General features: G+C 43.7%; 1 long non-coding RNA gene across 1 annotated transcript in view; it reads right to left on the reverse strand.

Annotated features, from left to right (window-relative positions):
* Positions 1-743: 743 nt before the first annotated feature.
* Positions 744-15,699, reverse strand: part of LOC127584427 (uncharacterized) — a 33,784-nt gene continuing 18,828 nt past the window's right edge. Inside the window, exons 2-3 of the long non-coding RNA XR_007958384.1 lie at positions 2,587-2,672; positions 744-784 (exon numbers count right to left, since the gene is read on the reverse strand). This is a non-coding gene — a long non-coding RNA (uncharacterized LOC127584427). The remainder of the gene's footprint in view (positions 785-2,586; positions 2,673-15,699) is intronic.

The raw sequence follows: 15,699 nt of genomic DNA on the forward strand, positions 1-15,699 counted from the left end.
TATCAGGCTATTCCACTGTGGTGGGAACCACAACTGGACAAACAGTATGGCTCTCCAGTATCATAACAAACATTCTCCACTAGACGAATGGTTGAATGAGAGGATCCTAGTTTATCTCTGCAGCCTACTTAGTTCCAGCTGTTAGTAGGTGTTTGTAGCTTTAAGGCTGCTACTTTGTTAAGTACACAGCCAGATGACCGACTGCTCTCTGGCATACAGCTTGCCAAACCAGTCTGGAGAGACCTTTGGGATAAACAGTCACGCTGATGTTGAACCTTGTTCAGTTCATAACCCACAAGTTTATGCAAAGAACCCTGTAGATTACAGCTTCAGTTCTTCCTTCTTGGACTGAAGGAAACTGAGGCTAACCTTCCCTCAGTTCTGGTTGCTTCAGGTTTGGAGCTGAGTTCCATTGATGTGCTGCAGTTTATGTAAGTCTAGGGAGTGTTGTCCACTGAACCAATGAAAAAGCCAACTTTTAAAAAAAAATAATTTAAGTCTTATCCATTTGGCATAAAGGGCCTGAGATTAATTAACTCCCAGATCAGTTCATCTCTCACACTGAGCCAGTCCTGTGAATTTCTCTCCACGATGTCTGTTGCGGTTTCTATTAAATTCAAACTGATAGGATCACACATCAATTCTGTTTAATACCTTTAGCAATGATGCAATATAATTTTTCTCAGTAAATTATACTTACGTCCAAGCAAAGGAAGAATCAATGATCCCATCATTTTCTGAGGTGGATCCAGTTTGGGCAGTTCTACTGCAGTGTAGTTCTCAACTGCGACAACGACAAAACAGATTTTTATTTTAGATTTAGTCAGAGAATTATTTTTTTCAATAAAAGCAAGAATGTAATAGAATTCCCTTGGGTTGTAAAGAGAAAGAAAAAATTTCCATACATGAATATCCTTTTCTTTCAATATCATCCCTCATGCTTCAAGTGCAATTTATTAGTTCTGTGAGATTTGATATTTAACATAAAAAATTATTTTTTAGGTGTTAAGCAGCATCAACTATCCTGTGCTTGTTTAGTATGTTTCTGTCCGTCAGTGGCAGGGCTTGTATTAGTGGAGGACTAGATCCTTAATAAGCTTTGCGTTCTGCTGCCAGCGGACTAGTCGTACCCCATAGCAAAACACAAGGCAAGGAGTCTGATGGATGTTTGCCACCCAAAAGTTAATATAGGCTCTGGAATTAGCTGCCAGGGAAGGCTGTTGTTACAAACAGTACAACAAGGTTTGAAACTTAATTCCATGAGTTATTGATAGCATTGAAAAATATGGCACGGTGGTTGCTTGATTTGTCAGATAGATGGGCTTGATTGGATTTCATGGACTTGTTCCTAAAATATTTATTGAAGACCTCCTTTTGCATTAGCAACAGATTAACAGAAGTTTGTTGAGTCCCATTTTTCTATAACGCAGAGACACGAGAGACAGCAGCTGCTGTAATCTGGAGCAAAACGACAGAGTGCTGGAGGAACTCAGCGGGTCAGGCAGCATCTGTGGAGGCAAGGTGAAGGACTTTTTGGTTCGAGACCCGAAAGATCAACTATCCCTTTGCCTCCACTGATGCTGCTTGACCTGTTGAGTTCCTCCAGCAGTTTGTTTGTTTGCTTCAGGAACACACACCGCTTTACAGACAACAGTTTTTGTGGGATCAGAACAGATCTGCTCGTGCCTTTGCAGCCAGGCAGTATCTTGACTTCTGTTCTAGGGCTGCTTAAGATAGAAATATATTTGCACAATTGATTTGAGATGACCAAATGGTGTGTATAGATTATTTAGCAGTCAATCTAACATTGCACAAGTATCAGAGATGCAAGGAAGCCTGCACACTTACATAGGACATAGAACAGTACAGCACAGGAACAGGTCCTTCGGCCCACGATGTTGTGTTGAACTAATTAAACTAGTAATTAAATGCCTGACTAAGCTCATCCCTTCTGCCTACATAATGTTCATTTCCCTCTATTCTCTGCACATTCATGCACCTATCTAAGAGCCTCTTAAACACCTCTATCGTATAGCCTCCACCACCACCCCCGGCAGCACATTCCAGGCACCCACCACTCTGTGTAAAAAACTTGCCCACACATCTCCCTTGAACATCCCCCCTCTCAGCTTAAATCTATGCCCTCTAGTATTTGACATTTTGACCCTGGGGAAAATATACTGGCTGTCTACTCTATCCATGCCTCTCATAATCTTATAAACCGCTGCTCCAGAGAAAACAACCCAAGCTTGTCCATGGCACCTTATACCATGTGCCCTCTAATCCAGGCAGCATCCTGATAAACCTCTTCTGCACCCTCTCCAAAGCCTCCACATCCTTCCTGTAATGGGGCGACCAGCATTGAATGCAATACTCCAGATGCAGCCTAACTAGAGTTTATAAAACTCAAAGCTGCAACATCACTTCCCGACTCTTGAACTCAATGCCTTGACTAATAAAGGCCAGACACCTTCTTTACCACCCTATCAGCCTGTGCAGCCACTTTCGGGGAGCTATGGACTTGGACCCCAAGGTCCCTCTGTACATCAGCACTGTTAAGGGTCTTGCCATTAACTGTGTACTTACACTTTATCACTTCATATGTGTTGGGTATCACTCACTTAATTTGATCTCCCAGCTGCCAGGAATAAACTCATCAGTACAGCTGGAGTCTGAAAAGGAAAAAAACACAATTTAGTGCTGATGGAAGACAGATTGCAAAAGATGAGAGGCACAAAGAAACAAAGGAAAATCAAGGATTAATGGAGGATGAAGAAACATATTAAACTTAGAAGCCAACAATTTTTTGTCTACATATCAACATTAGCTGAAAATCATGTAAAATGGATCATGTAAGTACTCAATTCCAATCTCCGTAACCTTAAGGCATAACTCCCTATACATGAAGTGAATGTAGCATTTTAAACGACACAGGTTATTTATTTGTTTTCATTGATGGTTCTGTTGCAATTTTATCCGTCCATGGTTAAATGACTCAGACTACTGTAAATAGTAAGCTTAATTTAACCAGAATTGCACTTAATAACTGACATAAAATGACAGAGCTATTCTTATGAATAGATGCCTGTAATAGAAAAACAAGAGACTGCAGATACTGGAATCTGGAACAAAATCTAAACTGCTGGAGGAATGCAGCGGGTCAGTCAGTATCTGTGGAGGCAAAAGGGATGTGTCGATGTTTTGGGTTGAGACCCTGCAATAGGACTGGGCGGGAAGAGGTCTCCAACCTGTCCACCCAGGCTCTCTCTCCCTTTGTTCACCCTTTCTGTTCCTCCCCCACCTGCCCATCATTCTCCTCCTCATCTGGTTCCACCTATCACCTCCCAGCTCCTGTCTCACCCCTCCCCTGCACTTCTATTTACTGGCTACCGTTCCTCTCCCTTCCACCTTGCTCCCCCACCCTGCCCCACGTCCTGCAACCTGAAATGTCAAAAATCCCTTTTGCCTCCACAGGTGCTAACTGACCAGCTGAGTTCTTCCAGTAGTTTATTTCCAGCTGCATGGATTACTTTAATGTGATTTCTGTGTTTACTTCATGCCTATATGAACAGCTTTCAGACCAAGCATTACACCATTATCATTATCTTATGAACTTTGCCAGAAAGACTCTGCCAATCAGAAGATACATTAACAAAATATTAATCTGTTTGCCAGTATGCAGTTCTAACAGCTATAAATAAAGCATCACTGTCCTCTGCTGACTGCTGCCTTCCCAAGTTAGTAAGCAGACACTTCCAAAAGGTATGATGTATTTGAAACGATTTAATTTTGCTGGACATATATGAATATGGTCTCTATATGTCCTCACACTCTGCATCTGGAAAGTTGGCACATTACAGATAACCTGAATGAAATTGCAAGCCACCATTCTGCAAACTAATTTGTTTCAGCTCTGTGGTTGTGGATATACAGACATGCTGCTTGATGCATTTGAATACATCCCAGTGGGTATGCAGTGAGTGGATGGTGGATGCAAGACGACGATGAAATCAAAAACCTTACTCAGATCCACATTTTGTTGCATAAAGCTGAATTTAGAAAACATACAAGAGAATAGATTTCCCTAACAGCTCAGCCAGGCTGTCAGATAGAGTGCTGTAACCTCTTCAGTGTTCCTGCACTGGAGGCATCATTTCTGCTTAACTTGGTGAGATTGACACTGGCTTAAAGTATGTAGGTGAGTGGTAGCATCTAGAAGTAGAAAGTGGGGCGAATAAAAGCAGGATGAATGTAGGATTAGCGTAATGGGCGGTTGATGGTCAGTGCAGATTCGATGGGCTGAAGGGCCTGTTTCCACGCTGTATCTCTCCGTGACTCTATGACTCCTGGAAGTCCTTACCTAACAACACTGTGAGAGCACCTTCACCATAAGATCTGCAGTAGTACAAGAAGAAGCTTATACAGGATAGTGAGGACCACACTTGGAGTACTGTCTGCAGTTCTGGTCACCCATGCAACAAGGGTTCATCAGACTAGTTTCTGGATGAAGGGGATGTTGTGTGAGGAGAAATTGGGTCAAAGAGAAGAAATTTCTCCTCATCTCAGTCCTAAATGTTTTACCCTGTATCCTGAGACTGTCGATCCTGGTTCTACACCTCCGCCCCATCCAGGAGAAACATCCTCCCTGCATACCAGCCTGTCAAGGGCTTCCCCTTTTCCTGTCTTCAGTCCAGAAGAAGGGTCCTGACCTGAAACGTTGACCGCCTGCTTTTCTCCACGGATGCTGCCTGCCTGCTGAGCTCGTCCAGCATCATGGCATTTTTCATCCAGATTCCAGAACCTGCAGTCCTTTGTTTCTCCAGTCTGTCAAACCCCAGCAGAATTTTGGAGGCTTCAATGAGATCTCCTTTTATTTTTCTAAACTCTGAGGGTGGTGAATCAGTGGAATTCTCTACCAAGGAAGGCCAAGCTACTGAACATATTTCAGGTGAAGATGGATAGATAGATATTCTAGAGACAAGAAATATATATTAAACATAAGGCAGAACAATAATATGGCAGAGAGGATCAGGTGGGTTTGCACTGAATGTATCCAGATAACTCAGTCAAAACATGTAATACTGCAGTTACTGGGGATTTGTAATAAAACCAGAAAATCTGACAACATTCAGCCAATCAGGCAAACATTAAAATTGCTGCCTGACTTGTCATGTGTTTCCAATAGCCTTTTGAATCTGTGAATCCAGTTCCTTCTAAACTGCCCAATAAAGATTTATACCGTCTTGCTTGTATAGATATTTCATTTGGAGAGAACCTCGGTCTATGCATGATTTCTTCAGAAGAATAAACATCCAGGGATGTTTCTTGGTAATTCAAAGATATTTCACATTATGTACTGAGGAGTGCTTTTACAAATGATCGCTTGTGTTTTCAAAGGACTAATTTTCTAAGCTGATTTACCTTGTTCTATAACTTTATTCACCCCAGGTTGCCACCTCAGAGCAGCCTGGGAATTGTGACAGAGCTGACAAGATTTAGGGAAGCACATTATCAGCATTAGAGTAATGTGGTCTCTGCCAACTCAAGTCTTCATCCATTGTTCCTGATTCAGTTACTTCAGAACACAGAGAGGCAGCCAGAGGGTGATAACATGAAGCAGCACATCAGTGAAGCAGCATTAATCAGCCAGCCTTCTTGCACTGAAGGAGGTTTATATTTTGAAAATATATGCAATTATCCATATAGCACAGCAGAATATGCCAAGCAAAAAAAACACTGGAGGGTATTCAAAGTAGAGGTGTGGGTGCAACTGATGGCTTTTTCTTCAGTGATAATAATCTAAATTAAAACAGAAGGCTTTGCCTTGGTTGTGACCCTTGAATCAGTGCAAAAAATGATCAAATTAGCTCCGCAAAAATGGCATTACAATCAATGTCAATCCTCGGGGCAGGCTAACTACTCCAAGAGAACAAAAATGAGATCGGAGCCTGGAAAGATAAGAGTCGAGGACATAATCTGCTACACATTTGCAAGCCACTTGGAGAACGGCATTGCATTCCAAAATTAGTAAGGTTCTCATCACTAGGCAGAACGAACAGTGAGGGGGTGGAAGGGGTCCCCTTGACTTTAATAACAATCTTTAATAATGAATTGGCAGGCAGAGTCTACGTGGCTAACTCTCCAGTCCCAAGTTCAATTGCTCTCACGGGGTCAGCTCTGTTAATGAGTTATATGAGGACTTTGTGGGAGCTTTAATAAACTCAGTGTTTACTGCAGAGGCAGTTGTCACGTACTTCCCCAGTCAGAACTCAGTGACTCTGCTGCCGCACATCACCCCATGCTCCTTGTTTAACCCTGTCCTGTGCCAAAACACTGAAGCATTGGTGTGTGGGAGGTGGCATTTATTCTCAAAATGCTCTCAGGTTGTGTGATTGGCACAGCGCATGATGCCGTTCCAAGAAGATTAAACACATTTTAAAATAATTCCCATAAAATGGCAATTTGTAAATATTTATTCTGAATTGATGAATGCTTACACTAACCAAGTTAAATGTGCACAAATTTCACATAGTTTTGCAACAACCAAAATGCTGATGGTCCTATGTAGTTACACAAGAACATAATAGGAATAGGAGTAGGCCACTTGGCCCCTCAAGCTTGTCCTGCCATTCAATATCATGGCTGATCAGCCCCAGGCCTCATCTCCTCTTCTGTGCCAGTTCCCCATCGCCCTGATCTTTCAAAAATGTATCTACTTCATCATTAAATATCCTCAGTGATCCAACATTCACAACCTTCTGGGGTAGAGAATTCATCTCAGTTTTAAATGACTGCCCCTGATCTTGTAACTATGTCCCTTCATTTGAGGTTCACCCACTAGAGCAAAGGTTTTGATATCTACCCTGTCATGTCCCCCAAGGATCTTTTATGCTTCAATAAGATCACCCTTCGTTCTTCTAAACTCCAGAGAATATAGATCTAATTTCCCTAGCTGCTTGTGATAGGACAACCCTCTCGTCCTAGGAATTAGCCTGGTGAATTTTTGGATTGTCTCCACTACCACAACAATTACATAACATACCCACACGGTAGGTTCACCAGCTTGACATGATAGGCAAATGTGGTTCTCAAGAGACTGGGTGTGGACCAAAGATCATTGTTAAATAACTCATTTTGCTACAGAAAAAGCCACCACTATACATACAAAGACTGAATCTCTGTGGACATGGTATGACTTAGATCACTTGGACTGTGTGGAATAAAACCATCAGGAGGGCATCAGTGACCAAACTGCATGAACAGTTACTATGACAATAAGAAAGCGAGTGACTGCACAGGACAGTTAATGTGTCACTACATCATCAGGAGTGGTTCACTCCTTCCAATTACACTGCCAATTATCAAAGTCAGAATCCAAGTACAACGGTTGCCATGGCAGCTTATTGCTGTTCTTTGACAGTATTTACACTTTGGAAGAATTTTAACCTAAATGGGTGGCAGGAAAGTGGCAGGACTGGATTGAACAGTGTTTTACATCGTATCTGGTTTTATTTCATTGAAGTCACTGGAGAGGTGAATCAAGTAGGATGTACAAAATGGCACTGAACCTGATTCCTCCCAGTGTAATTAAAATCATCTCTTTTGTCTCAGCTCAATCACAATACAGAGGTCAGTTGCTGAAAAGGTTGAAGTGAAACTTGTTAGTTTTTAGAAATATTCCACAATACTGGCAGAAATTATTTACTTTGGGCATTTGACATGTATGGATATTTATCAGCATATTTGAGTCCCTGAGTACTCAGAACCTGTAGAATTATTGTCTGAGATAAAAATAGAAAATGCTGGAAATACTCAGCAAGCCAGGCTGCATCTGTGGGAAGAGAAAAACCCTCCTGCAGCTTCGTTTGTCTCCTCCAGTTCTGACCAAGGCTCTTCAATCTGAAACTTTAGGGCTATTCTTCCCAAGATGTATCCTGACCTAAGAGTCATAGAGTCGTACAGCATGAGAACAGGCCCTTCGGCCCAACAGGTCCATGCCTACCAAGATTCCCATCTAAACCAGTCCCATTTGCCCGTGTTTGGCCCAGATCCCTCTAAACCTTTCCTATCCATGTACCTGTCCAAGTACCTTTTAAATGTTAATGTACCTGCCTCAACCACTTCCTCTGGTAGCTCATTCCATATATGGACCACTCCCTGCATGAAAAAGTTGCCCCTCAGGTTCTGATTAAACCTCTCCCCTCTCACCTTAAACCTATGCCCTCTAGTTCTTGATTCCCCCACACTGGAAAAAAGACTGCGGGCATTCACCCTATCCATGCCCCTCATGATTTTATACACCTCTATAAGGTTACCCTTCATTCTCCTATGCTCCAATGAAAAATGTCCCAACCTGCTCAACCTCTCTCCATTAATCAGTCCCTCAAGTTCCCGCAACATCCTTGAAAATCTCCTGCTGAGTATTTCCAGCATTTTCTGTTTTTATTGTAGATTTCCAGCATCTCTAGTTTTTTCCATTTTCACTGAGTTATTGTCCGACATGAACTGTATGATCTCCCTTTGAAGGGACATATCCCACATCCAGACCCACTGATTTTATCCACAGGTTGACAAAGGCTAACACAATGCTGGAACTTAACACTAAAACCTTATGGGTTATCAAACAACTTTTCTTACGAGGCACTAATTTGCCAATTTATTTGAAGATGCTTTGGAAGAATCCTTACCCACAAACAGTTTTAACTCTTCATGATAGAGCCCTGGAGTGATGCTGACGAGCTCAGCCCAGCATGGATTCTGATATCGAGGACCATCTCGGTATCCAGACTTCCTTTGGTGGACATAAAGTCTGGAGGTATAAAGTCCCTGCCTACCTTCTGCACAAGCTGATCATTGAGCAACTGTCAGTCATGGTCTGATACTTTGTTAGGTGGACAGTAAAAGGACATGAAGAATGAAGGAAGGGGTAGATCCGACAACTCTTCAAAACTGCTCCTTAATTCATGGCTGATCTGCCCCACCCAATCTCCATGTCCCATACTTTTTACCATTTACTCCATTGCACTTGGTTATTAAGATGTGCTCCTTCTACACGAGTGAACCCAGATCCATCCAGTATGCAAGGGGGGAGCCTGAGCTTTCAGTCTCCTGTCACTTAATTCTCCATCCCACTGTCTCCCTCAACTCTCCGTCCTGGGCCTCCTGCCTTGCTTTCAGTGTGGCCCAAGTTTAGCTCAAGGAACAGAACCTCTGTTTTACCTGGGCAAACTTACAGCCATCTGGACTGTTAACAATTTCAGATAAGCTGCACTTTTTCTCATCTCTCTCTTTCATTGATGTGGAGGTATATCAGGAGGACAATTTCACCCAGAGAGTCGGGGGTACCTGGAATGAGCTGTTCAAAAGAGTAGCTGAATCTGAGTCACTGGCAGCATTTAAGAAGTGTTTAGATGAGCACTTGAATCACTTAGGCAGAGAGGGCTATGGCCAAGTGCTGGGAGCTGCATTAATATAGAGGGGTGCCCACTGGTCAGCACAGCCGAGTTGGGCTGAATGGCCTGTTTCCCTACTGTACGATTCTATGATTCTATAACCTGCTGTTTATAAAGTAACTGTTTATTTTGACAACTGTGGTCTGCAGCCTATCACAGAATCCACCTCCTCCCCTCTCCCCCTCTGCAAATTAAACGTGCTTGTCTCCGTATGTTTTTAGTTTGACCCAAAACGTCAACTCTGCTTCTCTCCCCACTGACGCTACCTGAGTGGCTGTGTTTTACCCCATATTCCCTGTTGCCAAAAAGAAACTGTAGATTTCAGCTTTTTTGATAAAGGTGGAGAAATGCACCATATTTACAGTCCTCTGTGAGGTGACTGTTACCTCCAAGAGGTCAGCATCCACAACCAATGTGAATCAGCTTTGCTTTATCTGCTACTGAATGCAAGTATTTATTTGAAGGGGCTTATATAAGAGCTTTGGCAAATGGAGGAACTCAACTGATTTCTATCATGGTTTTTATACTAAAGTAATCAATGAAGGCTTTCTATTATAATGAATGAGACTGGGGCACAGCAGTATCTGAAATCTCACTGCAGTTTGCTTGATTGCATTAGAGGAGATTTACCTGTCATTGTATGCAAAGCCAGTCAGCTTTTCATCATCAATTATAAATCACAAGCTAATCACAGTGCAGAAGAGGTTCCCCCATAAAGTACCTGACAAGCCCCATGACTTGAAGAACAGAAAATAAACACAATTATTCGAAATCTGAAATAAAAATTGCAAGTGCTAGAGACACTAAGCCAGTCAATTGCTAAATAGAACATAGACAGCACAACACAGGCATAGGCCCTTTGCCGACGTTAACATATACTTAGCAATTTTTTCACCCGGACAGCTTTGGTCTCAGCTCCATCACTGACAATCTCTCTATTTGGCGATCAGTGTACCAGCTAAGTCCTCTCTATCTTTCAGTTTCAGATGAACGATCTTAACCCAGAACGTCGACTGTCCACTTCCCTCCACGGATGCTGCCTGACCTGCTGAGTTCTTGCGGGACTCTGTTTCTTGGTCGAGATCCCAGCATCCGCAGTCTCTCAGTTTCTGGTTAGCTTGACCGACATTGACGGATGTCTCGGATCAGGATAAGGTGATGACATGGCATAAGCAAGAGGAATGAGTCTTTTCTCTGATGGCTGAAGCATAGCCCCTTGTACGTTATCTGAGGTGATTTCAGAGGGCTGAGCTGTCAGCTTTATTCACTGAGGAAGGTAACATGAATAATTCTGAAAGCCCCTCTCAGTGAAACATTTAATTGGAAATTTGCTTTTACGTAATATGAAGGCAAGTGCCAGGGAAATGGAGCATGCTGTATATTTAAAGATATTGTCCTTAAGTTGGAGAGTTGCCACTTAAAGATGCAAGTTTAACTATTTTGGGCATCTAAACGGGTAAGGATAAGGATCAGCCAGGGGTCACCTCCTGCTGATGCCTGAGTGTGGGTCATTAGATGTGCAGGATTGGTTGTACAACTTTCAAGGTACAATATCTCGCAGATACTATCACCGAATGGAGGAAAGCTGCTCATTGAAATGAAGCAACAAACTGATGAAGGAAGGAGAAGAGAAAATGGGAGAAACTTGGAGGATGAAACATCACCACGTTAGGAACCTCAAACATGGTTCACTGTTGAACCAGTATCTTCTATGGCAATTGGTGGACCCCATTGTGGTGAATAGTGACCACACCTGCAGCAAGTGTTGGCTGCTCAAGGATCTGGCTCAGGGTTTGATAAGCTGGAGTCTGAGTTCCAAACACTGTGTCATATCAGGGAAGGGGAGGATTACCTGTACATGGTATTCCATGAGGCAGTCACACCCCCTTAGATCAAACCTATCTAAATTTGCGAGTCGTTGGGACAGGACAGTGCGACTGCAGAAGAGGCAGGCAGATCAGGCAGATGGATCCAGATGATACTTCCAAGGAATCTCAGCCCTTGCCTGTGCACAACACTTCTCCTGTGTGGGCGCGGGGTGGGGACAGTAGGAGGATTGCGCAAACTGTCCATAGCAGCATGGCACTGGGTGGTGGTGGGGGTGGGGTGGGGAGAAAAGAGAAACGTGGTGGTCACAGGGGTGAGCATAGTTAGGGGAACAGACACTATTCTCCTCTACAGGGACAGAGTGCCAAAGGCTGTGCTGCCTGTCTGGTGCTAGGGTTTGAGAACACCTCTTCTAGGCTGAAGAAGAACTTGGAGGATCTTTTGTGGATCCATGGTCCATGTGGGCACTGACCATGCAGGTAGGTCCAGGACGGAGGTTCTGATGAGGGCTTGCGAGGAGCTCTGGGCAAAACGGAAAAGCTGATCCACAAGGGTGACGATCTCCGGATTATTACCTGAGACACGTGCAAATTTGCAAAGGGTAGATAGGATTAGGGGTAACTGCGTGGCTCGAAGTGTGCTGTGGGAATTCTCATTCACGGAACATTGGCACCAGTACTGGGGAAGGAGAGAGCTGTTCCGTTGGGTCGGGCTTCACCTGAATCACTCTGGGACCAGTGTCCCGGTGAAACGCATAAAGGGTGTTGTGGACAGGGTTTTAAGCTCAATAGGAGGGCGGAGTGGTCCAAGAGGAAATGAGAGAGAAGTGGCACATGGTAGTCACAGCAAAGTGCGACAGGCTGAGGCAGAAAATGTAAACAAAAGAATGCAGCATAGAGCAAATCCAGAGTTAGGATAAACTGTAAAAAAATCCAAAGCGTAATGGTCCTTATTTGAATGCATGCAGCATCCGCAATAAGACAGGTTGACAGCACAGAGAGCAACGTGATCTAACAGCTATCATGGAAATGTGTTGCAGGGTGACCAGGGCTGGGTGCTTAATAATCCAGGTTTTATGATGTTCTAAATAGCAGGCCAATGCAGAAATGGAGGCGGGGAAGGTCCCAGGGCAACGCTGATTCATGATATAGAGGCAATGGGATAGTGATGTGGAATTGGTTTGGGTTGAAGTCATGAATAGCAGGAGAAAGAAGACACAGGTAGGAGTGGTCTGTAGACCCCAAAATGTGTCCTCTCGATAGGGCAGAGCATAATAGAAAAATATCTAGGGCATGTTTGAAGAGAACTGCAATTATCATGGGAGACTTTACATATTAGAACATAGAACAATTACAGCACAATCAGGCCCTTCGGCCCACAAAGCTGTGCCGAACATGTCCCTACCCTAGAAATTACTAGGCTTACCCACAGCCCTCTATTTTACTCAGCTCCAATATACCAGCCAAACAGTCTCTTGAAAGACCCTATCGTATCCGCCTCCACCACCATCTCCGGCAGCCCATTCCACACACTCACCACTCTCTGAGTAAAAAACTTACCCCTGACATCTCCTCTATATCTACTCCCCAGCACCTTAAACCTATGTCTTCTTGTGGCCACCAATTCAGCCCTGGGGAAAAGCCTCTGACTATCTACCCTATCCAACCTCCCATCATCTTATACACCTCTATCAGGTCCCCCCCTCATCCTCCGTCTCTCCAAGGAGAAAAGGCCGAGTTCCTCAACCTGCTTTCGTAAGGCATGCTCCGCAATTCCAGGCAGCATCCTTGTAAATCTCCTCTGCACCCACTCTATGGCTTCCACATCTTTCCTGTAGTGAGGCGACCAGAACTGAGCACAGTACTCCAAGTGGGGTCTGACCAGGGACCTATATAGCTGCAACAATACCTCTCGGCTCCTAAATTCAATTCCCTGATTGATGAAGGACAATACACCATATGCCTTCTTAACCACAGAGTCAACCTGCCCCGCCACTTTGAACGTCCTGTGGACTCGGTCCCCAAGATCCCTCTGATCCTCCACACTGCCAAGAGTCCTACCATTAAGACTATATTCTGCCAACATATTTGACCTACCAAAATGAACCACTTCACACTTATCTGGGTTGAACTGCATCTGCCACTTCTCAGCCCAACTCTACATCCTATCTATATCCCCCTGTAACCTCTGACAGCCCTCCAAACTATCCACAACACCCCCAATCTTCGTGTCATCCACAAACTTACTAACCCACCCCTCCACTTCCTCATCCAGGTCATTTATAAAAATCACAAATAGTAGGGGTCCCAGTACAGATCCCTGAGGTACATCACTGGTCACCGACCTCCACTCAGAATACGACCCCTCAACAACCAAATACGACCCCTCAACAACCAATACGACCCTTCAACAACCAGTACGACCCTTCAACAACCAGTACGACCCCTCAACAACCATTGATTGGATGAACCAAACTGGCTATGGGTATTGTAGAAGAAAAATTTGTAAAGTGTGTCAGGGATTACTTTTTGGGGCAGTATATTACAGAAACTACCAGGTACAGGCTATTTTAGATTTGGTCATGAGCAATGAGGAAGGATTAATAGGAGATCTGGTGGTTAAAGATTTACTAGGAGGTAGAGATAGAATTCCAGATTGAGGGTGAACTACCACATGGCCAAAACCAGTCCTCAGCTTAAATAAGGGCAATTATAAGGATATGAAAGTGGAGTTGACTAATGTGGACTGGAAAAATAAGCTAAGAGACAGATCAGTAGAGGAACAGTGGCAGATATTCGAACAGCTAGTCTATAATGCTCAGTAAGAGTTTCTCATAATCATAAAGAGGGATTCCATGAGAAAGGCACAATTCGTGATTAACAAAGGAGGTCAAGGATAACATTAAATAGAAAATCAGGGCATACAAAGTGGCAAAGTCTAGAGGTAGACCAGAGGACCGGGAAGTTTTTAATTGGTAATTGGTTTATTATTGTCACATGTACCAAGATACAGCAAAAAGCTTTGTTTGGGTGCCATCCCGACAGATCCAGACAGACCTGTCGATGGCATTTGACAAGGTGCCACATAAGAGGCTGGTGCATAAGTTAAGAGCACAAGGCATTGAAGGAAGTGTATTAGTGGGATTGAAAGTTGGCTGTCACAGAGAAATTTGATTTGGAGGAGGGAATGAAATGTAAAGTTTCCAGAATTGCAGATGATACAAAAATATGTGGAAGGGCATTTTGTGACCAGGGTATTGTGATTCTGCAATTGGATAGAGATAGACTGAATGATTGGGTGAAAACATGGCAAATGGAGTTGAATGTGGGGGAAGTGTGAGGTTATACACTTTGGTAAGAGGAATCAAAAGGCAGATTATTATCTAAATGGGGAGAGACTGCAAATGAATGAAGTTTAGAGGGATCCAGGTGCTCCAGTGCATGAATCACAGAAGGTTAGCAGGCAGCTGTAACAAGTAAAGAAGGCAAACGGCGTGTTGGCCTTTATTGCAAAGAGGTTGGAGTGTAAGAAAAGGGAGGTTTGGTTGCAGTTGTACAGGGTGTTGGTGAGGCCACACCTGGAATACTGTGCACAGTTTTGGTCCTTTTACATAACCAGGATATGGTAGCGTTAGAAGCAGTCCAACAGAGATTCACCAGGATGAGTGGGTTGTCCCATCAAGAGAGGCTGGACAGTTTGGGTCAGTATTCCTGGGGTTTAGATGACTGAGGTGTGGTCTTATTCAATTATATACGATCCTAAGGGGAGATATTGAGGGCACATGCTGAGATGTCCTCCCTAGTGGGAGAGTCACAGACAAGGGGACGGACCTACAAAATAATGGGCTGGTCATTTAAATCTGTGGTACATAGAAATTTCTTCCCTCGGAGGGTGGTGAAGCTCTGGAATTCTCTGCCCTGAGGGTGGGGGAGGCCGGATCATTGGATATACTAAAGATGGAGATGGATAAATATTTGAAAGATCGAGGAGTTGAGGGTTGTGGGGAACTGGCACAGAAGAGGAGTTGAGGCCGGCATAGATCAGCCATGGTCATAGTGAAAGGTAGGGCAGGATTGAGGGGCCGAGTGGCCTACTCCTGCTCCTACTTCCTTGTGTTCTAGTGCCAGACACAAGATAGGCCACATCTGCTGCCTGGAATTTTTTTCCACTCCCATGTAGAATCACATATTATGAAGAAACTCTCATGATGACATTAATTTCCACTCACAGAAGGGGCAGGAGTAAAACATACATGTAGTCTTCTCCACAAAATAGGTGAAAAAGAGGATATGTGTGAATCAAAGAGTTGAGGACATGTGCATGAGAAAAGATCCAGGGAAGCTGCTGTGGTGAAAACGAGGACTGACTCCCCACTAATTTGGCCCAGAGCCATCCATCAGAAATCTCATAATCTTATCCC

Source organism: Pristis pectinata, chromosome 29 (genome assembly GCF_009764475.1).
Source record: "Pristis pectinata isolate sPriPec2 chromosome 29, sPriPec2.1.pri, whole genome shotgun sequence".
Lineage (NCBI taxonomy): Eukaryota > Metazoa > Chordata > Chondrichthyes > Rhinopristiformes > Pristidae > Pristis > Pristis pectinata.